The sequence below is a fragment of the Balaenoptera borealis genome (genome assembly GCF_965194805.1).
Source record: "Balaenoptera borealis genome assembly, chromosome: 15".
Classification (NCBI taxonomy): domain Eukaryota; kingdom Metazoa; phylum Chordata; class Mammalia; order Artiodactyla; family Balaenopteridae; genus Balaenoptera; species Balaenoptera borealis.
This window is the reverse complement of record NC_138871.1, coordinates 28475403-28500537: the sequence shown is the minus strand read 5'-3', so window position 1 is coordinate 28500537 and position 25135 is coordinate 28475403. Positions and strand designations below refer to the sequence as shown.

The 25135-nt window shown below is 44.2% G+C and overlaps 1 protein-coding gene and 1 pseudogene across 10 annotated transcripts in view; both read right to left on the bottom strand.

Moving 5' to 3' along the window:
- The window catches only part of LOC309611802 (uncharacterized protein), a 198837-nt gene that overhangs the window by 78945 nt on the left and 94757 nt on the right, over positions 1–25135 (bottom strand). The window lies entirely within an intron of this gene.
- LOC309611739 (heterogeneous nuclear ribonucleoprotein A3 pseudogene) lies at positions 13581–15005 on the bottom strand (annotated as a pseudogene). The gene has a single exon. The product of its transcript is annotated as a heterogeneous nuclear ribonucleoprotein A3 pseudogene (transcript).

Genomic DNA, 25135 nt, shown 5'->3' with positions numbered 1-25135 from the left:
TCAAATCTGCAGAAAAGATACAAACAGAGTTCCCTTTACCTCTCTCCCAGTTTTTCCTATTGCTAACATCTTATACTACCATAGTATATTTTTCAAAATTAAAAAGCCAACATTTATACATTACTATTAACTAAACTTAAGACTTTTTTTGGATTTCACCAGTTTTCCTGTTAATGACCTTTTTCTGTTCTAGGACCCAATCCAGTATATCACATTCCACTTAGTTAGTTGTCATGTCTCCTTAGTCTTCTCTGGTCTATGACAGTTCCTCATTCCTTCCTTGTTTTTCATGATTTTGACAGTCTTGAGGAATATTTGTCTGATATTTTGTAGAATTGTTCTCAGTCTGGGTTTGGCTGATGTTTTTCTCATGATTCGACTGGAGTTATAGGTTTTGACAAAGAATACCGCAGAAGCGAAGTAACCGTCTCATCACATCATAACAGAGAGTATGTAGTGTCTCCGTGACATCACTGGTGATGTGAAACATCATCACTTGCATAACATGGTGTTTGCTTGGTTTCTCCACTGTAAAGTTACTTTTTCTCCCATTTTATACTGTCTCTGGAATTCAATCATTAAGGCCAGCCCAGGACTGGACTTAAGGGGAAGATTAAGCTTCACCTCCACCTCCTTGGGGAGGAGATGGATGCCGGGGGGGGGCGGGGGGGAGGTTACCTACATATGGAATTCTTCTGTTGGCAAGATTTGTCTTCTCCCTCCCTCCTATTATTTATTTATTTATACACTCATTTATTTACTCCATTATGTTTTAATATGGATTCTTTATAATCTATATACATAATTACAACCTTAAAAACCTCTGGTTCCCCCACTGACATATAAACTTTTTGAGGAAAGGCTCTGTTTCTTTTTTATTTTTGTACACTCTATGCGTTTAGCATAGTCCCCTAATTTATAGTGGACTTCCAGTAATTATTTTTTAATGGATATCTTTCCACTTCAACTGAAAAGTACCCTTTCCTTATATAATAGCATTCTAAATCCAAAATAAAAGTAGATTTTAAAATAAGTAAAAGTAAACTCATGCATGATCACCCTGTAATAAGTATGTAAAAAAGCACAGGGTACTGCAGAAATAACTTAACCATTTGAGTTGGATGTGTCTCCAAAAAATATTGAAGCCACATTTGGAAAGAAATTACAGTATTTGATAAGCCAAGGATATGACCTGCTGTGTGCTTTCTCTTTTTTGTTCAGATCACCAAAGGAGATTAAGACCCCGTTTTCTCCCTTCTCTGGAAAATTATCATCTGATGCAGTCACTCAGATAACAACAGAGAGTCCAGGAAAAACCATGTTTTCATCTGAGATTTTTGTTAATGCTGAAGATCGTGGACATGATATTCCAGACCTCAGTACACAGAAGTTGGGCAAAGTTCCTGTCAAGTTTGCTTCATCATCTTCAGTCCAACAGATTACTGTTCTTCATGGCACAGATGGTAAGAGAATTTTAGGTCACATTACCAACTTTTGTGTGTCATTAACTAAGAAATTTCTTGATTGGGTCTTTCTAGTTAGAAAACCTAATTTTAATTTTAAGCATTAGGTTGTACATGATTAAAACATCTTTTATTTACATAGCTATGAAGAGAATATAATTTATTATGTTTTTACTTCAATTTCTAGTGAAGTTAACAACCTATGTGAAACTCATGCTACTTGTGGCTGACGTATTTTCAACTCATAATACTTGTCATAAGAATGCAAGTAGTTCATGAAAACATAAAAACTATAGAGGTTCAATTTTAGGGAGGTAGATAACTATTTGGCATTGTTTCTTTTACTATTGTTTTGCATGATACAGTGAACAGATAGCAAACACAATACCAGTCTATTTCTTGCTCAAGAAACGTTGAGCAGGGACCCAGGTTGACTGTGACTCTGCTTTCTTTAAAACATGGAACCTTGGATTCATCATCATAGTCAACTGGAAGGGACGAAAAGCATGGAGGAGCACATGTTGGGAGGCTTTTATGGGCTAGGCCTAGGTGTGGCCCACATCACTTTCCACTGACTAGGAATAGTTTAGCTGTGCTTTCCAGGATGAAGAAGAAATGAGTTTTGGTGAACAGCTAGCAATTTCTACCATAAGGTCTACATTTAGAGTGTTCCTATGCTATCATGACAGTGATATTTTTATAGTGCTTATACTATATAACATTCAAAATTATAGCAAGTTATTTTCTTTTTCAGACCAGTAACTGGAAAGTTAAGTTCCCATTCTACCTCCAAATGAGGGTGGGAACTTTCAATTACTAATTTTAAAGTATTCAACAGTTTGTACAAATCTATTCAAAATATATTTTAAGTTTTCCTACTTGTGCAAAAAGTTTATCTGTCTGTAGGTATAAATGGAATATGCCTAAATGTATAAAGAAAATTGCTTAGTTCCACATGTAAATTGCACTGAATTTAATTTGAATAAATACATTTATATGTTGAAATGGTTATATTCCTTTTTTTTTTTTTTTTTTACTTTTATTTATTTTATTTTTGGCTGTGTTGGGTCTTCATCGCTGCGTGCAGCCTTTCTCTAGTTGCGGCGAGCGGGGGCTACTCTTCGTTGCGGTGCACGGGCTTCTCATTGCGGTGGCTTCTCTTGTGGTGGAGCACGGGCTCTAGGCGCGTGGGCTTCGGTGCATGGGCTCAGTAGTTGTGGCTCGCGGGCTCTAGAGCGCAGGCTCAGTAGTTGTGGCACATGGGCTTAGTTGCTCCGCGGCATGGGGGATCTTCCCGGACCAGGGCTGGCACCCGTGTCCCCTGCATTGGCAGGCGGATTCTTAACCACTGCGCTATCAGGGAAACCCGAGATGGTTATATATCTTATACATTTTTATTGTGATATAAAATTATGCCCCCCAAATGTATAGTCTAATCAATATCACACAGAACACCTTTAATGTGTCAGTTACCTATTGCCACCGTGATACTGTATAAGAACCTCGAAAATCTCAGTGCTTCGTAACAACAGACATTTGCTTTCCTCACTCATGGGCTTATGAGTCAGTTGGAGTTTGGCATCAGGATGCAAAAACGGTTTGGGTCTGTTCCACATGCCTTGTACTGAAACCCAGGCTACTCTGGGTATGCTGTTTTCATGTTGGTGGCAGAGCACAGGAGAGGAAATCCAACTGTGAAAGTGTATTTTATACCTCTTCTGACATCAAATGGATCGGTCTACATAGAGCCCACAGTTCACGGTCTTACCTTTACATACAGGTACTTGGTAGAAAGGACTCCTTTAAAAGAGAAATATTATTTGGTTTAATAATAAAAGATTTTTAACTCTGTGGATTCAGAAGTAAAATTTTAAAAAATATTTTAAAAGTATACAGAATAGGGCTTCCCTGGTGGCGCAGTGGTTAAGAATCCACCTGCCAATGCAATGCGGGGGACACGGGTTCGAGCCCTGGTCTGCGAAGATCCCACATGCCGTGGAGCAACTAAGCCCATGTGCCACAACTACTGAGCCTGCATTCTAGAGCCCGTGAGCCGCAACTACCGAAGCCCACGCGCCTAGAGCGCATGCTCCGCAACAATAGACGCCACCGCGATGAGACGCCCGCACACCGCAACCAAGAGTAGCCCCCGCTAGCCGCCAACTAGAGAAAGCCCGTGCACAGCAATGAAGACCCAGTGCAGCCAAAAAAATAAACACATAGAATAAATAAGTTCAAACAATAAATAAATAAATAAACATAAATTTAAAAAAAAAAGAACACCTAATGCAGGTGGGAAGGTGAGAGGGCCACTGTAAAGGTCATCTATGCTACATGTACAAGAACCCCGAGAGCACACCAATAGGTACCACATTTTTCACTGCTGTAGCCGATCATTCCCCCTGTACTACCACACTGTAGCACTCCCTTCCCTCATCTACTGCTATAGTCTCTTTGGAAGGTGTTTCACAACTCTTGTTATGAGAGTGCCAGTTGAACTGTCCTCACTTCCTTCATTTATACCAGGATTGAAGACCTTGTAGTCCGAGATCCTGTCCAGAGAGCAAGCAGGCTAAGACTCTGTCTTTGTTGATGTATTTCATCAGAAAGGGCTCTACCCCCTCTCCTAGTTCATGGTGTGAAGCGTTCATAGCCTCTTGGGAAAGTGGGGAGAATTGAAAGGACTCTATATGAGAATGCTAGGCTTTGTAAAACATTTCAGTTTTTTAAAAATAAGACTCATTTTCTATTGGACTGACAACAGTCCTATGAAATACAAAGAAAGCCGAGAATCAGTGACAGGAAATGATCACCAGTAAGAACTACAGCAGTCACCGCTTACCTCGTAGCTTACGGCACTGTCCATGGTCCTTAAGAAGAGTTAGTAGAAATGCCTAGCCCATCTTGCCCTTGAACCCCTTAAAAGGTACACGACTGCTGTGTTGGTGTTTAGGGGGAGCATCTCACTTACCAGGGACTGACTTCTCCCTTGATCCCTCTGTAGTGATGGAGACTTCCCCGCTGATGAAAAATTCCCTGGGATTGCAACCTCCAAGCCAGACAGCTTTCCTATGGAAAGACAGAGAGCTTGTAAAGATGAAACACCAGTCTGCGGGAGAAAGGGAAGAAGAGAATGATGGAAATCGTTTCTGGGAAACTATTTTTACATTATGTTTTGTTTGTTCCTGGTAAATAAACTGAAATCTTCTTAACATTAAAACAAAATCTAAACCACTAAATTCAATAATACAGGAGTATAACTTTTGAAAAAAATTTCTTTGGCTGCGCAGCATGTGGGATCTTAGCTCCCCAACCAGGAATTGAACCCACGCCTGCTGCATTGGAAGCGCAGAGTCTTCACCACTGGACCACCAGGGAAGTCCCAGGAATATCACTTTTAAAGGAGAAGTTATAAACCCCTTGGTTATATGAACTGCAGATTTTTAGTAAGAAGTCAATATATTTTTTGTTAGGCACATTTTATGTTAGGCTGTCTCCCTGCACAGGATGCAGGCGCCTTGAGAATGGAAATCATATCCCTCTATAGTACGTCCCTCTTCTTTCTGCCTTGCAGTTTGCTGCTCCACTTGTTCAACCCCACCTAGTAATAACCTATACTTCCCTCGTTCCTGTTTTCCCATCTTGAAAACAGACAAAAGGCAACCAAACAACGCAAAGGTCTCAACAAATAAGGGATATCCAAAACCAGAGATGGCCAGAACTTCTGTATCCCTCATGAAACCTAGCCCGGTGTTCAATATGTAGGTATCATTAATACATGCGTGTTGACTGAAACAGTTTAAACTCAATTCTTCCACTTCCCAGTTTAGTTTTAGTCCTCATACAAAACGTGATAATCAACTTGCTTAATGCTAGGGATCACAGTGAAAAATAATATCTGAACTGACTTCTGTCAGATGAGTGAGAACTAAGGTTAATTCAGTGTATCTGAAGCATAGAAAGTGAGGGCACAAGTGGCACAAGATGGGGCTAGAGAAGCAGAGAGGATTCTAGACCACGCAGAGTCTTAAAGGCCAACAAACACTGTGTTTTCTATTCTCAAAACAATGTTTGTGAGCGATGTTTATGAGCAATGTTCCAACTTGCCTTGAAGGTTTTTTGTGTGAAGAATGGATTGGAAGGAAACAAGATATATGGACACTAGTTAGGACCTAATCGCAACACACAGGCAAGTTCAGTATTAGGGTGTTGAGGGAGAGCTGACAGATTCCAAAGAAATTCAGGAGATGAACTGAAGCGGGCTTAATGGGGTAGGAGATGGAGGAAAGGAAGGTCTTAGGGAATTAAAGGGTTTACTGCACACATGAGCAAAGTCTCAAAATTAATCATTTGAACGTACAGAGGTAGATCTCTCAAATGACTCCGGTTAGGAAGCAACGGTACGCCCTTTAGAATTCCTACAGACAACACAAATCAACTGTTTCGATGGAAAATTCGGCGGGACCGGTGCGTTTTTTCACTCCAACTTAGCTCCAGTTCCTATTACTCACATCTTCTGTGCCAAAACAACACAGCTGGAGGAACTGAAGGGGATTCCGTTTTGGTAATTAAGGAGTGTCCCCAACACTGACAGTCCCATCTTAAAAAGCACTCCCTCTGCATTTTACCCGAGGAGCAATGGCCAGAGCCTCCCTTTGAAAACGATGGGCAGAAATGAGACCATCACACACAGTCCCTTTCAGCTACTGTGAACTGAGCCGCGAGACGACCAATACCCCCTGGCACAGCGCGGACGGGCCAGCGCGCGGGGGCAACAGGGACAGGAGACAGCACAAGAGACGAAGCCCAGGCCCAGGGGCCAAGGCCTATTACCTTTCCGGCATGTGCAAAACATAAAACAGAAGCAATATTGTAACAAATTCATTAAAGACTTAAGAAAAAAACAAAAATCAGATGCTAAAGTGCCTACTCTAACCACTATACTATATTGCTTCTATAAAACAAGCACTAAACCTCAGATACAGAAAAAAACCCTTTTCGTGTCCTCACACCTAGGTCAAAATTACAAAGCGTTAATTCAGGAGACAGAAAGGGAAGGAATAAATCTGAATGAATCTGAGTCAGAACACAGTGCTATATAACCTTAGGCAAATTCCACAATACCCATGCCTCAACATGGCAAATTCCACAATACCCATGCCTCAACCTCCCTATCTATAAAGGAGTTAACCACACCAGCGCTAACCATTACTTGCCTCCTGGTAGCTTGTGAGTGTTAATTAATATTTGTAATAAATACACAGATCATCAGTTGAAAGAAACAAGGAAAACTACAGCGTTATTATTATTGCCTTGTTGCTAGAGCTAAACACCACAAATCAACATAAATAACTTATGTACACCAAGAATGTAGGGTTTGAATATGTACTTTGAAAGGCCATCATATAATTAGTTGTTTCACCTCTAATTGCTTTTCCTTTTTTTTTTTTTTTGAATTTAAAAAAGCAATACAGGGACTTCCCTGGTGGTTCAGTGGTAAAGAATCCGTCCTGCAATGCAGGGGACGCGGGTTCGATTCCCGGTCGGGGAACTAAGATCCCACATGCCGCGGGGCAACTAAGCCCTCGCACCAAACTACTGAGCTCGCACACCTCAATGAGGTAGCCCACGTGCAGCAAACTACAGAGCCCACGCGCTCTGGAGCCTGCACGCCACAACTACAGAGCCCACGTGCCACAACTAGAGAGAGAAAACCCGCACGCCACAACTAGAGAGAAGCTCTCATGCTGCAACGAAGAGCCCGTGCGCCGCAACGACAATAAAGATCCCACATGCCTTAACGAAGGTCCCGCGTGCCGCAACTAAGACCCAATACAGCCAATCAACCAATCAATCAATCAAGTGGGGCGGGGGGAGCAATACAGGAATTTCCCTGGCAGTCCAGTGGTTAAGACTCCAAGCTCCCAATGCAGGGGGCACGGGCTCGATCCCTGATTGGGGAACCAAGATCCCACATGTGGCACAGCGTAGCCGGAAAAAAAACAAAAAAAGCAACACATACCCTACGGCATTTATCCCAGAGAACGCATGTTCGCACAAAAAAAGGTACACAAATGTCCACAGCATCTCTATCAGTAATAGTCAGGAAATGGGAAAAAAACTCAGATGTTCTTCAATGGGCAAGTGATTAAACAAACTGAAGTACAGCCAAACCATGGAATACTACTCAGCAATTAAAAAGAAAGCGGCACTGGGACCTCTCTGGTGTTCCAGCGGTTAAGACTCTGCACTCTCAATGCAGGGGGCCCAGGTTCCATCCCTGGTCAGGGAACTAGATCCCGCATGCTGCAACTAAAGACCCGCACAGCCAAATAAATAAATAAATATTTTTTTTAAAAAAGAGGAGCACTGTTGATTCATGCAATTTGGATGACTCTCCAGGGAATTACACTGATTGAAAAAGGCCAATCCAAAAGGTTGCATACTGGGAATTCCCTGGCGGTCCAGTGTTTAGCACTCAGCACTTTCACTACCTGGGCTGGGTTCAATCCTTGGTCGGGGAACTAAGATCGCACAACCGGCAGCGCAGCCAAAAAAAAATTTTTTTTACTTAAAAAAAAAAAAAGGTTACACACTATATGATTTTATTCACATAACATTCTTTTTTTTTAATTAATTAGTTAATTTATTTTATTTTTGGCTGCGTTGGGTCTTCGTTGCTGCGTGTGGGCTTTCTCTAGTTGCGGCGAGCGGGGGCTACTCTTTGTTGCAGTGTGCGGGCTTCTCGCTGCGGTGGCTTCTCTTGTTGCAGAGCACGGGCTCTAGGCACGCGGGCTTCAGTAGTTGTGGCACGTGGGCTCAGTAGTTGTGGCTCCCGGGCTCTAAAGCGCAGGCTCAGTCGTTGTGGCGCATGGGCTTAGCTGCTCCGCGGCATGTGGGATCTTCCCGGACAAGGGATCAAACCCATGTCCCCTGCAATGGCAGGCAGATTCTTAACCGCTGCGCCACCAGGGAAGTCCCACATAACATTCTTGAAATGACAGGTTGCCAGGGACAGATAGGGCCGGGGGAGTGGGAGATGGGCCATCTTCCCCAGGGGGTATTTTCCCTTGATCATCTGCACAAAAACTTTATTGCAACTTTATCCACTGCACTATCAGATCACTATGATTTGGTGGGGAGTGGGGGAGCAGCAGTGGCTATAAAATGGCATCAGGAGAGATCCTGTGGGATGGAAATGTTCTCTATCTTGACTGTGTCAATGGCAATACCCAGGTTGTGACAGTATACTATGATTCTGTAAGATGTTACCATTGGGGAAAACTGGGTAAAGGACACACAGGAGCTATCGCACTATTATTTCTTACAACTGCATGTAAACCTACAATAATCTGTACACAAAAAGTTTAATCAGAAATGAAGGCAACACATGCCTCTTGTAACAAGTAAAACAATAGTCTGTGGTCAGTCTCTTTCTCTACCCGTCCCATTCCCTCCCTCTTGAGATAACCATGCAAACTCACTGCTCATACAAACAGGCATGCATTTAATACTTTCTGTTTACTGTATCAAAATGGGATCATACATACTACATATTACCCTGCAGCCTACCTTCTTCACCCATCATCCCTATATCATAGAGAGCTTAAAAAAAAAAAATTTTTTTTTTAAGTGCCAAGCAGGATGGCAGGTATAGAAAATTTTCTGACTAGGGCAAATCTGACAAATGTTTACCGTGCTAATGTGCCATAGCTCAGCCAGGTGCATTCAGTGAGAGCACAATATGCAAGTAGCATTCTAAAGAGATCTGCAAAAAATGCAAGGTCTTCAGCAGCTCTTCGAGGATCCCATCCCCCTCTCTGCCTCCTCCATGGAACCATCCCATGGAGGTTGAACAGTTTAACTCCATTTGCCCCTCCTGCTGTTTGTGCTTTCGTTGTATACTTCTGTTCTACATCTCCACAAGACATTATTATTGTCACTTATTTACAAAATAACATATAAATATAAAGGTGTATGTACCTGGGTATATGTACATGTATATATTAGACACACACACACTTTAAGTGCTCTTTGTTCTTTCCTGCAGTTGTGTTCTTTTTTTTGGGGGGGGGGGCAAGTTTTTATATTGGTAAAGTTCTGTACTACTAGAAATATAAGATTTGAAAAGAAAAGTGAGACTTGAGGATCATCTGTGGAGCTTATCCTCATTCTCCTGCTGACGCATTATATGTTTATAATTTGAGAACTGCAGATAAATACAAACTGGTCTTCTCCATACTTGCTCACTAAGGAATTCCTCATTTCTAGGAAACGTCTATTTCAAGGAAAGGAAACAAACAAAAACACCTAGTGCACTAGATGATTAAAAGGTACACATTTTATAGCCTGAGTTCGAGAAAAAAATTACCCAAGAAACGGCCTTTTTCCCTAGGAGCCAGCTTCTACTAGGGGAGTCTAGGGTTCTCTAGGCAAAGAAAAAAAACTTGCCAGTTTAAACAGAATAACAGAAACGTTCAGCCAATCAAATATACAGAACTCATCACTTGCAGTGAGGAATGAAAGGCCTGTATCAACAGAAAAAATAAATGGCACCGGCAACGTCTGCAACAGAAAACAAACAGGAAATCCTTTAAAAAGCCAAAATTGCAAAGACAGATGAACAGGGTATGAAATTACACGCCGGGCAATGCACCTGTTAAAGGAAAAGAGGCGCACACCAAGTCTGAAGTCTTAAGAATTCGGTGTTTAACACTACTTCTGCATGCTGCCCAGCAGAAAACTCGGGTCCTGGCTTAATCCACAACGCACACTTCATTTAAGGAGGTGAACTGCTTGGTCTGACTCAGTTTCTTATTCTGTAAAATGAATGCAACACAGCTGTCGTGAGTCCCCAAAGAATTCTGCACAAACGCTTTGTAACTCCAAAGTGCTGTGCAAATCAGAGCAGCCCTTCTCTCCTTCACATTCGTTGGACTTAGAATTTCAGAAGTTTAGCTGAAAATACAGACGACTCGGAAGCAAGGGACTGAGAGTGGCCCACACAGGTGGAAAGAAATGCAGAAACTGGAGCACCTCATACAAACCGCAAGAGACCACGTTCACGTGCACACGTTATCAGTAACAGAAAACGCCACCGGTAGCAACTGTAAACCACTGAGAGGACCAGCAACGACATGTGTCCAAATCCAGCCGGCAGCACAGCCTCGTCGGCGGCAATGCCTTAAACACAGCTCCCCGCACTCCGCGGCCTAACAAGATCCACTTTTTCCAAAAAGTTTAGCAACTTGCCAAGTACACTGGCGTAGTTCACCTTTTTTAATTGCTAAGCAAACATGCAGGGGAGTTGAGACAATCAAGGGAATGTTCAGCCTTCCTCAAAAATAAGATCCAGGAAATTCACGTTTTGCTTGAACAATTTCATGTCTAAAACTGATCACAAACCTCTGTTTGATGTTGTTTTCTCGCTGCTGGCCAATGAGCCCGGGAAAGAGAACCAATTCTTTCAAACAGGGAGGGCTCTCTGCACTCTTCAGCTAAACCAGCGAGGCTTTACCACCGTCACGTTTAAAATAATGAGGAGGATGCCTCCATAGAGTTTACCGGGCTGCGCTAATCACGAGGGGCCTCGGGCGCCCAGGGCGGATCCCAGCGCCGGTGGCCGCGGGACCGGACGCCCTCCCCGGGACCCCCCCAGGACCCCCTCCCCGGGACGCGGCCGCGGGACAGGACGCCCCCCAGAACCCCTGCCCGGGACGCAGCTGCGGGACAGGACGCCCCCCAGACCCCTGCCCGGGACGCAGCTGCGGGACAGGACGCCCCCCAGAACCCCTGCCCGGGACGCGGCCGCGGGACACGAAGCTCCCCCCTCCCCAGGAACCCCTCCCCAGAGCGCGGGCCTCGCCGCCGTCTCGCAGCACCCGCCGCGCTCACCGCGGGCCGGGAGCCCCCTCAGGCCGACTGGCCCCCGCCCGCCGCCCGGCCTCCCTCCGGCCCGCGCCGCCCGCCGCGCTCACCGCGTTTTTCTTCTGCACCATCTTGTCCATCTTCTTGGCAATGCGGACCACCTCGTCCTCCATGGCCCTGGCAGGCCTGCCCCGCGCCGGGCCGCGGGGGACAGGAAACGAGCGGAGCTGGCCGGGCGGCAGGTAAGCCCAGGCGTCGGCGAGGGCCCTCACCAGGCGTCACCGAGGCGCTTCTTCACTCACGACGACTGCGACGGCGGGGGCGGCGGCGGCGGCGGCGCTCCTCCCACGCAGGCAGCGCCAATCGAGCTCCCAGCTCGCGGCGGCGACGGCGGCGGCGCTCCTCCCACGCAGGCAGCGCCAACCGAGCTCCCAGCTCGCGGCGGCGACGGCGGCGGCGCTCCTCCCCCGCAGGCAGCGCCAATCGAGCTCCCAGCTCGCGGCCGCGGCGGCGCTCCTCCCCCGCAGGCAGCGCCAATCGAGCTCCCAGCTCGCGGCGGCGGCGGCGGCGCTCCTCCCCCGCAAGCAGCGCCAATCCAGCTCGCGGCGGCGGCGGCGGCGGCGGCGCTCCTCCCCCGCAGGCAGTGCCAAGCGAGCTCCCAGCTCGCGGCGGCGGCGCTCCTCCCCCGCAGGCAGCGACAATCGAGCTCCCGGCTCGCGGCGGCGACGGCGGCGCTCCTCCCCCGCAGGGAGCGCCAGTCGAGCTCCCAGCTCGCGGCGGCGGCGGCGGCGCTCCTCCCCCGCAGGCAGCGCCAACCGAGCTCCCAGCTCGCGGCGGCGGCGCTCCTCCCCCGCAGGCAGCGCCAATCGAGCTCCCAGCTCGTGGCGGCGGCGGCGGCGGCGGCGGCGGCGCTCCTCCCCCGCAGGGCAGCGCCAATCGAGCTCCCAGTTCGCGGCGGCGGCGGCGGCGCTCCTCCCCCGCAGGCAGCGCCAAACGAGCTCCCAGCTCGCGGCGGCGACGGCGGCGGCGCTCCTCCCCCGCAGGCAGCGCCAATCCAGCTCGCGGCGGCGGCGGCGGCGGCGCTCCTCCCCCGCAGGCAGTGCCAAGCGAGCTCCCAGCTCGCGGCGGCGGCGCTCCTCCCCCGCAGGCAGCGCCAAGCGAGCTCCCAGCTCGCGGCGGCGACGGCGGCGGCGCTCCTCCCCCACAGGCAGCGCCAAGCGAGCTCCCAGCTCGCGGCGGCGGCAGCGGCGGCGCTCCTCCCCCGCAGGGAGCGCCAGTCGAGCTCCCAGCTCGCGGCGGCGGCGGCGGCGGCGGCGGCGGCGCTCCTCCCCCGCAGGCAGCGCCAATGGAGCTCCCAGCTCGCGGCGGCGGCGGCGGCGGCGCTCCTCCCCCGCAGGCAGCGCCAAACGAGCTCCCAGCTCGCGGCGGCGGCCGCGGCGGCGCTCCTCCCCCGCAGGCAGCGCCAATCCAGCTCGCGGCGGCGGCGGCGGCGGCGGCGCTCCTCCCCCGCAGGCAGTGCCAAGCGAGCTCCCAGCTCGCGGCGGCGGCGCTCCTCCCCCGCAGGCAGCGACAATCGAGCTCCCGGCTCGCGGCGGCGGCGCTCCTCCCCCGCAGGGAGCGCCAGTCGAGCTCCCAGCTCGCGGCGGCGGCGGCGGCGGCGCTCCTCCCCCGCAGGGAGCGCCAATCGAGCTCCCAGCTCGCGGCGGCGGCGGCGCTCCTCCCCCGCAGGCAGCGCCAATCGCGCTCCCAGCTCTGTTCTTTTGTTTTTTTTTTTTTGAATTCTGAGATTTTTCATTTGAAGTAAATCTTAAAGCTATTAAATTCACAAATATGCTAATTTAAATACCCAATTCTATTATCTAAAACACACATTGCAAACATACAAATATCTATTCTCTCCACATGTCAGAGCCCATTCATTTCATGGTTTGGAAATGGGGAGAATAGATCCCCTTAAACTGCAAGTCAGCAGGTGTTTCTTTACAGTTAACTTTAGCAAAATTCATACAAAATATTAATGAACAATGATCTTCTTTACTTGTTAACTCACAAGGAAACACCTTCAAAACTGCATTTTGTTAAAGTTTCTGTACTAAAATGTAGAAAAACTGAACTACACAAATATTGAAAAGTTTAAAATTCCTTAATTTTTTATTCCTGGTACCACTACCACAATTTACAGGGCAATATACCTGATGTAATGAAAAGAAAAAGACAAAGCTACAACAGATAAAAGACCTCAGGAATGTACATCTAATTGACCCTCCGTTGCATGAATCAATAGCTGCACTTTTTGCAAACTGTGGCTAGGACAGTCCTGAACAAGAAGGGTTTCCTGTTTAAGCTGCAGTAACTTTTCTGACTATGGATCATCGTTCCTTCTGCGGCAGGTTTTTACAGTTCCTCTAATGCATTTGGGACGACTGTCTCAAAGTAACCTGCAGCTTTCCTGACAACTCCTCGCTCTCTCTCCTGCTAAGAACTGTAGCCCTTTTCTTCTGAGTTTTGAGAACCTTCTGCTACCATATCCACCACTTCCACCACCAGATCCATAACCACCACCATAGGGACTTCCCGAGCTTCTTCCACCAAAACTGCCCCCCTTCATGGGTCCATAATTTGATTGCTGTTGTCCACTATAATTTCCAAAATCATTATAGCTCCCACCACCACCACCATAGTTACCTCCAAAATTTCCTCCTTCATTGTAAGCATCATATCCTCCACCACCGCCACCATATCCACCATCTTGGTTTCCATATCCTGGTCCACCACCACCATAGCCTCCTCTACTACTGTAACCAGGACCACCACCATCGTTACCACCGTCGCCTCCAAATCCGTTTTATCCACCATCACCTCCTCCATAACTACCTCTGCTGCCACCACCTCCACCACCATAGCCTCCTCTTCCACCAAAGTTTCCACCACGGCCAAAGTTACCTCCACCACCTCCAAAGTTTCCTCCACGACCCATAAAGTTGCCAGATCCACCTCCACGACCTCTCTGTGATCCAGCAGATTGCATTTCTTGTTTAGAAAGGGCCTTTTTCACTTACAATTATGCCCATTAATAGTGTGGTATTTCTGAACAACAATTTTATCAACTGTATCATGATCATCAAAAGTTACAAAAGCAAATCCTCTCTTTTTTCCACTCTGCCTGTCTTCCATAACTCCTATGGTTTCAATCTTGCCATACTTTTCAAAGTAGTCTCTCGAATTACATTCTTCTGTATCTTCTTTAATACCACCAACAAAAATTTTCTTCACTGTTAGACGGGCACCAGGCTTTACAGAATCCTCTCTAGAAACAGCTCTCTTTGGTTCCACTACACGCCCATCAACCTTGTGTGGTCGAGCACACATTGCTGCATCCACCTCTTCAACCCAAGAGTAAGTCACAAAACCAAAGCCCCTGGAACGGTTTGTCTGGGGGTCTCTCATCACCACACAATCTGTAAGTGTGCCCCATTTCTCAAAATGTTCTCTTAAGCTATCGTCTGTAGTTTCAAAGCTCAGACCACCAATAAACAGTTTTCTCAACTGTTCTGGTTCCTTTGGATCATGGCCCTCCTCCCCCCGGCGGCGGCGGCGGCCGGAGTCGGGCTGGGGGCGACCGGGCGGCGGTTTTACCTCCGTTTTGAGACCGGACTCGCCTCTTCCAACTCGAGTTCAATATGGGACCAAGAGCCCAGCTCTGTTCTATGTTGGGCCATTTTACTTCAGCCCAAAAAAATTTCTTCTAGTATTCCCTAAGGTCTGCTGGGGATCAGTTTTCTTATTTTTCATTTATCTGTATTTGATTTTTTAAAATTGATTCCAATTTTCTGTTGAGATTCTCCATATTTTAATCTATTAATCCCCATCTTTTACTCTCAATATAGTCATTTTAAAGTTCTGTGCTAACTCCAGAATCTGAATTCCCTCTAAATCAATTTTTCTTGGTTTTTTTTTTTTTTTTTTTTTTTGTCTTAAGTTTTAGTCACTTTTTCCTGCTTCAGGAATTTCATAATTTTTGATTGTGTGCTGGACGTGGTGAATAAAAAATTCATAGAGACTGAAGATGCTATTACTTTGCACCAGAGAAGATTTACCCTTTTCTCTGTTAATCAGAGTGGCTGATCATTTCAGTCATTTCAGGAATTTTACTAGGTCAGAACTGGGTTGGAGCTTTAGTTGTCTCATCCTACCTATGATTTTTCCTAATTTGTGGCCTCCCTGGATTTTTGCTGTGAGCCTGACAGGTCTTTGATTCTTCAATAAATACAGTCAGTTATTGACTTCAGTCTTTCAGATGTTTGAATTCAGCTCTTTAGGCTCTCAGTTCTCACAGCTTCAGAGTATGGCAAATGTAAGGAGAGACCAGCTATGTATTTGTTGCCGTTACACTTTCTCAGTGAAAATTTGTCTCATAAACACTGAAACATTGCAGATGACTTCACTTTTTCTGACTCAGCCCCCTTCTTGGGGATGGCACTTCTGGGTTTTTACTGTGAGTCTGGTAGGTCTCTAATTCCTCACTTTGGAAAGTTCTCTCCCTCAGGCATTAGGTATTTAGCTTCCTGCTTTATATAGGTTCAAAAACTGGCAAATGTCTTGAAGAGGAGACCTAATGATTGTCACAGGCCCCTTTATCTAGCGGGATTTGGTTTGTTAGTGCCATGACTGTGCAGGAAATTTCACTCTGCTTTCTTGGCTCAGTCCCCCATCATCCTATACCACCCTGACACTAAGGAAATGTCCTGTGGGGGAAATCGGCTTGACATTCTGCTAGATTTCACTCCATCATGCCAGCAAATGAGTTCATCAAAAGATATGGTGATTTCTCTTTTCCAGTGGAGTATGTCTCCCTACACCAAACCCCTGCTCCAAATCTCTAAATGTCCCTCTCTAGCATATTAGTTGATATTGTTTCTTGATTGCTTCCTTAGCTCGATGATCTTTTATTCAAGTTTGTTTGCTCGTTGCAGCAGGAGTGATGGCCTGTGCCTACCTAGTGCAGGCATATTATTATGGAGATATGGCTTTGGTCCCAGACACCACAATAAGGAGAATATCATAAGAAAGCAAGTCACACGAGTTGTTTGGTTTCCCAGTGCATGTAAAAGTTATGTTTATGCTATACTGTAGTCTATTAAGTGTGCAATAGCATTATGTCTAAAAAAAGTACATATCTTAATTTGAAAGTAGACTTTAAGAATGCTACCCATCATCTGAGCCTTCAGCAAGCTGTAATCTTTTTGCAATAGTAACATCAAAGATCACTGATCACAGATCATGTAACAAGTATAATAGTGAAAAAGTTTGAAATATTGTGAGACTTACCAAAACATGACATAGAGACACGAAGTGAGCAAATGCTGTTGGAAAAATGGCACCACCAGTAGAGCTGCTTGACACAGGGTTGCCACAAACCTTCAATTTGTAAAAAAAAAAAAAAAAAAAAAAAAAAAAAAAAAGCATTATCTGCAAGGTACAATAAAGTGAAGTGCAATAAAGTGAGGTATGCCTATACATCCTGCCTCAAAGCAGAAATCCTATTTAGATCACCTTTAATTTCTCTCTATGATATATCAATAGTTTTCTATTCTAATAGGGTTCTTACATTTTTTATTACACTTATTATTAGGTATATGATGTTTTGATGATAATGTAGATGGCATATTTTTTAGTTTTTAATTTTATAACTTTTCAGACACAGAAAAATGTTAGTGGAATTTTTTAATGTTTGGTCTCTTATCTGGCAACTCTTCTAAAAACTAACTGATATTCTAATAAGTTATCTGTAGATGGTTTTGGATTTTCTGTATCCTTAATTATATCAACTATGGAAAGTGACAGTATGATTTCTTCCTTTCTTAGCCTTATATTTCTGATTTCTTTTTCCTGCCTTACTGCTAATGCCATTTAATACTTTTACTAATAGGTTGAATAGAAAAGGTAAGAGTTGGCATTCTTATTTTGTTCCTAATCTTACAGTGGACGTTCTCCACATTTCACTATAAATAGGATGGTGGCTCTAAAGTTTTTTGTAGTTTCCCTTTGCTATGAGTTTTTAATCATACATAATTATTGAATTTTATCAAATGCTTTATCTGACTATACTGATATGATCATATACATTTTCTCCTTTATTTTATGGATGTGGTGCATGACATTTATTGATATTTGAATGTTAACTCACCTTGCATTTCTGGAGTAAAACAACTTGGTAGGAATTCACACACACACACACACACACACACACACACACACACATTCACTCACTCACACACTCTACATTTGATTGTCTAACATTTTGTGTATGATTTTTGCTTCTGTATACATAAGGGAGATGGGCCTATTTTCTTTTCTCATAATTGTCCTTTTAATTAGTGAATAGTATATAGAGGGTAGAGATTTAAAAGACCTTTTAAAAGGTCTTCTTCTTCTGTGATATAATACAATACAGTATTACTCCATTTTTTAAAAATGACCTTTTTCATTTTCAAATAATTTCAAATCTGCAGAAAAGATACAAACAGAGTTCCCTTTACCTCTCTCCCAGTTTTTCCTATTGCTAACATCTTATACTACCATAGTATATTTTTCAAAATTAAAAAGCCAACATTTATACATTACTATTAACTAAACTTAAGACTTTTTTTGGATTTCACCAGTTTTCCTGTTAATGACCTTTTTCTGTTCTAGGACCCAATCCAGTATATCACATTCCACTTAGTTAGTTGTCATGTCTCCTTAGTCTTCTCTGGTCTATGACAGTTCCTCATTCCTTCCTTGTTTTTCATGATTTTGACAGTCTTGAGGAATATTTGTCTGATATTTTGTAGAATTGTTCTCAGTCTGGGTTTGGCTGATGTTTTTCTCATGATTCGACTGGAGTTATAGGTTTTGACAAAGAATACCGCAGAAGCGAAGTAACCGTCTCATCACATCATAACAGAGAGTATGTAGTGTCTCCGTGACATCACTGGTGATGTGAAACATCATCACTTGCATAACATGGTGTTTGCTTGGTTTCTCCACTGTAAAGTTACTTTTTCTCCCATTTTATACTGTCTCTGGAATTCAATCATTAAGGCCAGCCCAGGACTGGACTTAAGGGGAAGATTAAGCTTCACCTCCACCTCCTTGGGGAGGAGATGGATGCCGGGGGGGGGCGGGGGGGAGGTTACCTACATATGGAATTCTTCTGTTGGCAAGATTTGTCTTCTCCCTCCCTCCTATTATTTATTTATTTATACACTCATTTATTTACTCCATTATGTTTTAATATGGATTCTTTATAATCTATATACATAATTACAACCTTAAAAACCTCTGGTTCCCCCACTGACATATAAACTTTTTGAGGAAAGGCTCTGTTTCTTTTTTATTTTTGTACACTCTATGCGTTTAGCATAGTCCCCTAATTTATAGTGGACTTCCAGTAATTATTTTTTAATGGATATCTTTCCACTTCAACTGAAAAGTACCCTTTCCTTATATAATAGCATTCTAAATCCAAAATAAAAGTAGATTTTAAAATAAGTAAAAGTAAACTCATGCATGATCACCCTGTAATAAGTATGTAAAAAAGCACAGGGTACTGCAGAAATAACTTAACCATTTGAGTTGGATGTGTCTCCAAAAAATATTGAAGCCACATTTGGAAAGAAATTACAGTATTTGATAAGCCAAGGATATGACCTGCTGTGTGCTTTCTCTTTTTTGTTCAGATCACCAAAGGAGATTAAGACCCCGTTTTCTCCCTTCTCTGGAAAATTATCATCTGATGCAGTCACTCAGATAACAACAGAGAGTCCAGGAAAAACCATGTTTTCATCTGAGATTTTTGTTAATGCTGAAGATCGTGGACATGATATTCCAGACCTCAGTACACAGAAGTTGGGCAAAGTTCCTGTCAAGTTTGCTTCATCATCTTCAGTCCAACAGATTACTGTTCTTCATGGCACAGATGGTAAGAGAATTTTAGGTCACATTACCAACTTTTGTGTGTCATTAACTAAGAAATTTCTTGATTGGGTCTTTCTAGTTAGAAAACCTAATTTTAATTTTAAGCATTAGGTTGTACATGATTAAAACATCTTTTATTTACATAGCTATGAAGAGAATATAATTTATTATGTTTTTACTTCAATTTCTAGTGAAGTTAACAACCTATGTGAAACTCATGCTACTTGTGGCTGACGTATTTTCAACTCATAATACTTGTCATAAGAATGCAAGTAGTTCATGAAAACATAAAAACTATAGAGGTTCAATTTTAGGGAGGTAGATAACTATTTGGCATTGTTTCTTTTACTATTGTTTTGCATGATACAGTGAACAGATAGCAAACACAATACCAGTCTATTTCTTGCTCAAGAAACGTTGAGCAGGGACCCAGGTTGACTGTGACTCTGCTTTCTTTAAAACATGGAACCTTGGATTCATCATCATAGTCAACTGGAAGGGACGAAAAGCATGGAGGAGCACATGTTGGGAGGCTTTTATGGGCTAGGCCTAGGTGTGGCCCACATCACTTTCCACTGACTAGGAATAGTTTAGCTGTGCTTTCCAGGATGAAGAAGAAATGAGTTTTGGTGAACAGCTAGCAATTTCTACCATAAGGTCTACATTTAGAGTGTTCCTATGCTATCATGACAGTGATATTTTTATAGTGCTTATACTATATAACATTCAAAATTATAGCAAGTTATTTTCTTTTTCAGACCAGTAACTGGAAAGTTAAGTTCCCATTCTACCTCCAAATGAGGGTGGGAACTTTCAATTACTAATTTTAAAGTATTCAACAGTTTGTACAAATCTATTCAAAATATATTTTAAGTTTTCCTACTTGTGCAAAAAGTTTATCTGTCTGTAGGTATAAATGGAATATGCCTAAATGTATAAAGAAAATTGCTTAGTTCCACATGTAAATTGCACTGAATTTAATTTGAATAAATACATTTATATGTTGAAATGGTTATATTCCTTTTTTTTTTTTTTTTTTACTTTTATTTATTTTATTTTTGGCTGTGTTGGGTCTTCATCGCTGCGTGCAGCCTTTCTCTAGTTGCGGCGAGCGGGGGCTACTCTTCGTTGCGGTGCACGGGCTTCTCATTGCGGTGGCTTCTCTTGTGGTGGAGCACGGGCTCTAGGCGCGTGGGCTTCGGTGCATGGGCTCAGTAGTTGTGGCTCGCGGGCTCTAGAGCGCAGGCTCAGTAGTTGTGGCACATGGGCTTAGTTGCTCCGCGGCATGGGGGATCTTCCCGGACCAGGGCTGGCACCCGTGTCCCCTGCATTGGCAGGCGGATTCTTAACCACTGCGCTATCAGGGAAACCCGAGATGGTTATATATCTTATACATTTTTATTGTGATATAAAATTATGCCCCCCAAATGTATAGTCTAATCAATATCACACAGAACACCTTTAATGTGTCAGTTACCTATTGCCACCGTGATACTGTATAAGAACCTCGAAAATCTCAGTGCTTCGTAACAACAGACATTTGCTTTCCTCACTCATGGGCTTATGAGTCAGTTGGAGTTTGGCATCAGGATGCAAAAACGGTTTGGGTCTGTTCCACATGCCTTGTACTGAAACCCAGGCTACTCTGGGTATGCTGTTTTCATGTTGGTGGCAGAGCACAGGAGAGGAAATCCAACTGTGAAAGTGTATTTTATACCTCTTCTGACATCAAATGGATCGGTCTACATAGAGCCCACAGTTCACGGTCTTACCTTTACATACAGGTACTTGGTAGAAAGGACTCCTTTAAAAGAGAAATATTATTTGGTTTAATAATAAAAGATTTTTAACTCTGTGGATTCAGAAGTAAAATTTTAAAAAATATTTTAAAAGTATACAGAATAGGGCTTCCCTGGTGGCGCAGTGGTTAAGAATCCACCTGCCAATGCAATGCGGGGGACACGGGTTCGAGCCCTGGTCTGCGAAGATCCCACATGCCGTGGAGCAACTAAGCCCATGTGCCACAACTACTGAGCCTGCATTCTAGAGCCCGTGAGCCGCAACTACCGAAGCCCACGCGCCTAGAGCGCATGCTCCGCAACAATAGACGCCACCGCGATGAGACGCCCGCACACCGCAACCAAGAGTAGCCCCCGCTAGCCGCCAACTAGAGAAAGCCCGTGCACAGCAATGAAGACCCAGTGCAGCCAAAAAAATAAACACATAGAATAAATAAGTTCAAACAATAAATAAATAAATAAACATAAATTTAAAAAAAAAAGAACACCTAATGCAGGTGGGAAGGTGAGAGGGCCACTGTAAAGGTCATCTATGCTACATGTACAAGAACCCCGAGAGCACACCAATAGGTACCACATTTTTCACTGCTGTAGCCGATCATTCCCCCTGTACTACCACACTGTAGCACTCCCTTCCCTCATCTACTGCTATAGTCTCTTTGGAAGGTGTTTCACAACTCTTGTTATGAGAGTGCCAGTTGAACTGTCCTCACTTCCTTCATTTATACCAGGATTGAAGACCTTGTAGTCCGAGATCCTGTCCAGAGAGCAAGCAGGCTAAGACTCTGTCTTTGTTGATGTATTTCATCAGAAAGGGCTCTACCCCCTCTCCTAGTTCATGGTGTGAAGCGTTCATAGCCTCTTGGGAAAGTGGGGAGAATTGAAAGGACTCTATATGAGAATGCTAGGCTTTGTAAAACATTTCAGTTTTTTAAAAATAAGACTCATTTTCTATTGGACTGACAACAGTCCTATGAAATACAAAGAAAGCCGAGAATCAGTGACAGGAAATGATCACCAGTAAGAACTACAGCAGTCACCGCTTACCTCGTAGCTTACGGCACTGTCCATGGTCCTTAAGAAGAGTTAGTAGAAATGCCTAGCCCATCTTGCCCTTGAACCCCTTAAAAGGTACACGACTGCTGTGTTGGTGTTTAGGGGGAGCATCTCACTTACCAGGGACTGACTTCTCCCTTGATCCCTCTGTAGTGATGGAGACTTCCCCGCTGATGAAAAATTCCCTGGGATTGCAACCTCCAAGCCAGACAGCTTTCCTATGGAAAGACAGAGAGCTTGTAAAGATGAAACACCAGTCTGCGGGAGAAAGGGAAGAAGAGAATGATGGAAATCGTTTCTGGGAAACTATTTTTACATTATGTTTTGTTTGTTCCTGGTAAATAAACTGAAATCTTCTTAACATTAAAACAAAATCTAAACCACTAAATTCAATAATACAGGAGTATAACTTTTGAAAAAAATTTCTTTGGCTGCGCAGCATGTGGGATCTTAGCTCCCCAACCAGGAATTGAACCCACGCCTGCTGCATTGGAAGCGCAGAGTCTTCACCACTGGACCACCAGGGAAGTCCCAGGAATATCACTTTTAAAGGAGAAGTTATAAACCCCTTGGTTATATGAACTGCAGATTTTTAGTAAGAAGTCAATATATTTTTTGTTAGGCACATTTTATGTTAGGCTGTCTCCCTGCACAGGATGCAGGCGCCTTGAGAATGGAAATCATATCCCTCTATAGTACGTCCCTCTTCTTTCTGCCTTGCAGTTTGCTGCTCCACTTGTTCAACCCCACCTAGTAATAACCTATACTTCCCTCGTTCCTGTTTTCCCATCTTGAAAACAGACAAAAGGCAACCAAACAACGCAAAGGTCTCAACAAATAAGGGATATCCAAAACCAGAGATGGCCAGAACTTCTGTATCCCTCATGAAACCTAGCCCGGTGTTCAATATGTAGGTATCATTAATACATGCGTGTTGACTGAAACAGTTTAAACTCAATTCTTCCACTTCCCAGTTTAGTTTTAGTCCTCATACAAAACGTGATAATCAACTTGCTTAATGCTAGGGATCACAGTGAAAAATAATATCTGAACTGACTTCTGTCAGATGAGTGAGAACTAAGGTTAATTCAGTGTATCTGAAGCATAGAAAGTGAGGGCACAAGTGGCACAAGATGGGGCTAGAGAAGCAGAGAGGATTCTAGACCACGCAGAGTCTTAAAGGCCAACAAACACTGTGTTTTCTATTCTCAAAACAATGTTTGTGAGCGATGTTTATGAGCAATGTTCCAACTTGCCTTGAAGGTTTTTTGTGTGAAGAATGGATTGGAAGGAAACAAGATATATGGACACTAGTTAGGACCTAATCGCAACACACAGGCAAGTTCAGTATTAGGGTGTTGAGGGAGAGCTGACAGATTCCAAAGAAATTCAGGAGATGAACTGAAGCGGGCTTAATGGGGTAGGAGATGGAGGAAAGGAAGGTCTTAGGGAATTAAAGGGTTTACTGCACACATGAGCAAAGTCTCAAAATTAATCATTTGAACGTACAGAGGTAGATCTCTCAAATGACTCCGGTTAGGAAGCAACGGTACGCCCTTTAGAATTCCTACAGACAACACAAATCAACTGTTTCGATGGAAAATTCGGCGGGACCGGTGCGTTTTTTCACTCCAACTTAGCTCCAGTTCCTATTACTCACATCTTCTGTGCCAAAACAACACAGCTGGAGGAACTGAAGGGGATTCCGTTTTGGTAATTAAGGAGTGTCCCCAACACTGACAGTCCCATCTTAAAAAGCACTCCCTCTGCATTTTACCCGAGGAGCAATGGCCAGAGCCTCCCTTTGAAAACGATGGGCAGAAATGAGACCATCACACACAGTCCCTTTCAGCTACTGTGAACTGAGCCGCGAGACGACCAATACCCCCTGGCACAGCGCGGACGGGCCAGCGCGCGGGGGCAACAGGGACAGGAGACAGCACAAGAGACGAAGCCCAGGCCCAGGGGCCAAGGCCTATTACCTTTCCGGCATGTGCAAAACATAAAACAGAAGCAATATTGTAACAAATTCATTAAAGACTTAAGAAAAAAACAAAAATCAGATGCTAAAGTGCCTACTCTAACCACTATACTATATTGCTTCTATAAAACAAGCACTAAACCTCAGATACAGAAAAAAACCCTTTTCGTGTCCTCACACCTAGGTCAAAATTACAAAGCGTTAATTCAGGAGACAGAAAGGGAAGGAATAAATCTGAATGAATCTGAGTCAGAACACAGTGCTATATAACCTTAGGCAAATTCCACAATACCCATGCCTCAACATGGCAAATTCCACAATACCCATGCCTCAACCTCCCTATCTATAAAGGAGTTAACCACACCAGCGCTAACCATTACTTGCCTCCTGGTAGCTTGTGAGTGTTAATTAATATTTGTAATAAATACACAGATCATCAGTTGAAAGAAACAAGGAAAACTACAGCGTTATTATTATTGCCTTGTTGCTAGAGCTAAACACCACAAATCAACATAAATAACTTATGTACACCAAGAATGTAGGGTTTGAATATGTACTTTGAAAGGCCATCATATAATTAGTTGTTTCACCTCTAATTGCTTTTCCTTTTTTTTTTTTTTTGAATTTAAAAAAGCAATACAGGGACTTCCCTGGTGGTTCAGTGGTAAAGAATCCGTCCTGCAATGCAGGGGACGCGGGTTCGATTCCCGGTCGGGGAACTAAGATCCCACATGCCGCGGGGCAACTAAGCCCTCGCACCAAACTACTGAGCTCGCACACCTCAATGAGGTAGCCCACGTGCAGCAAACTACAGAGCCCACGCGCTCTGGAGCCTGCACGCCACAACTACAGAGCCCACGTGCCACAACTAGAGAGAGAAAACCCGCACGCCACAACTAGAGAGAAGCTCTCATGCTGCAACGAAGAGCCCGTGCGCCGCAACGACAATAAAGATCCCACATGCCTTAACGAAGGTCCCGCGTGCCGCAACTAAGACCCAATACAGCCAA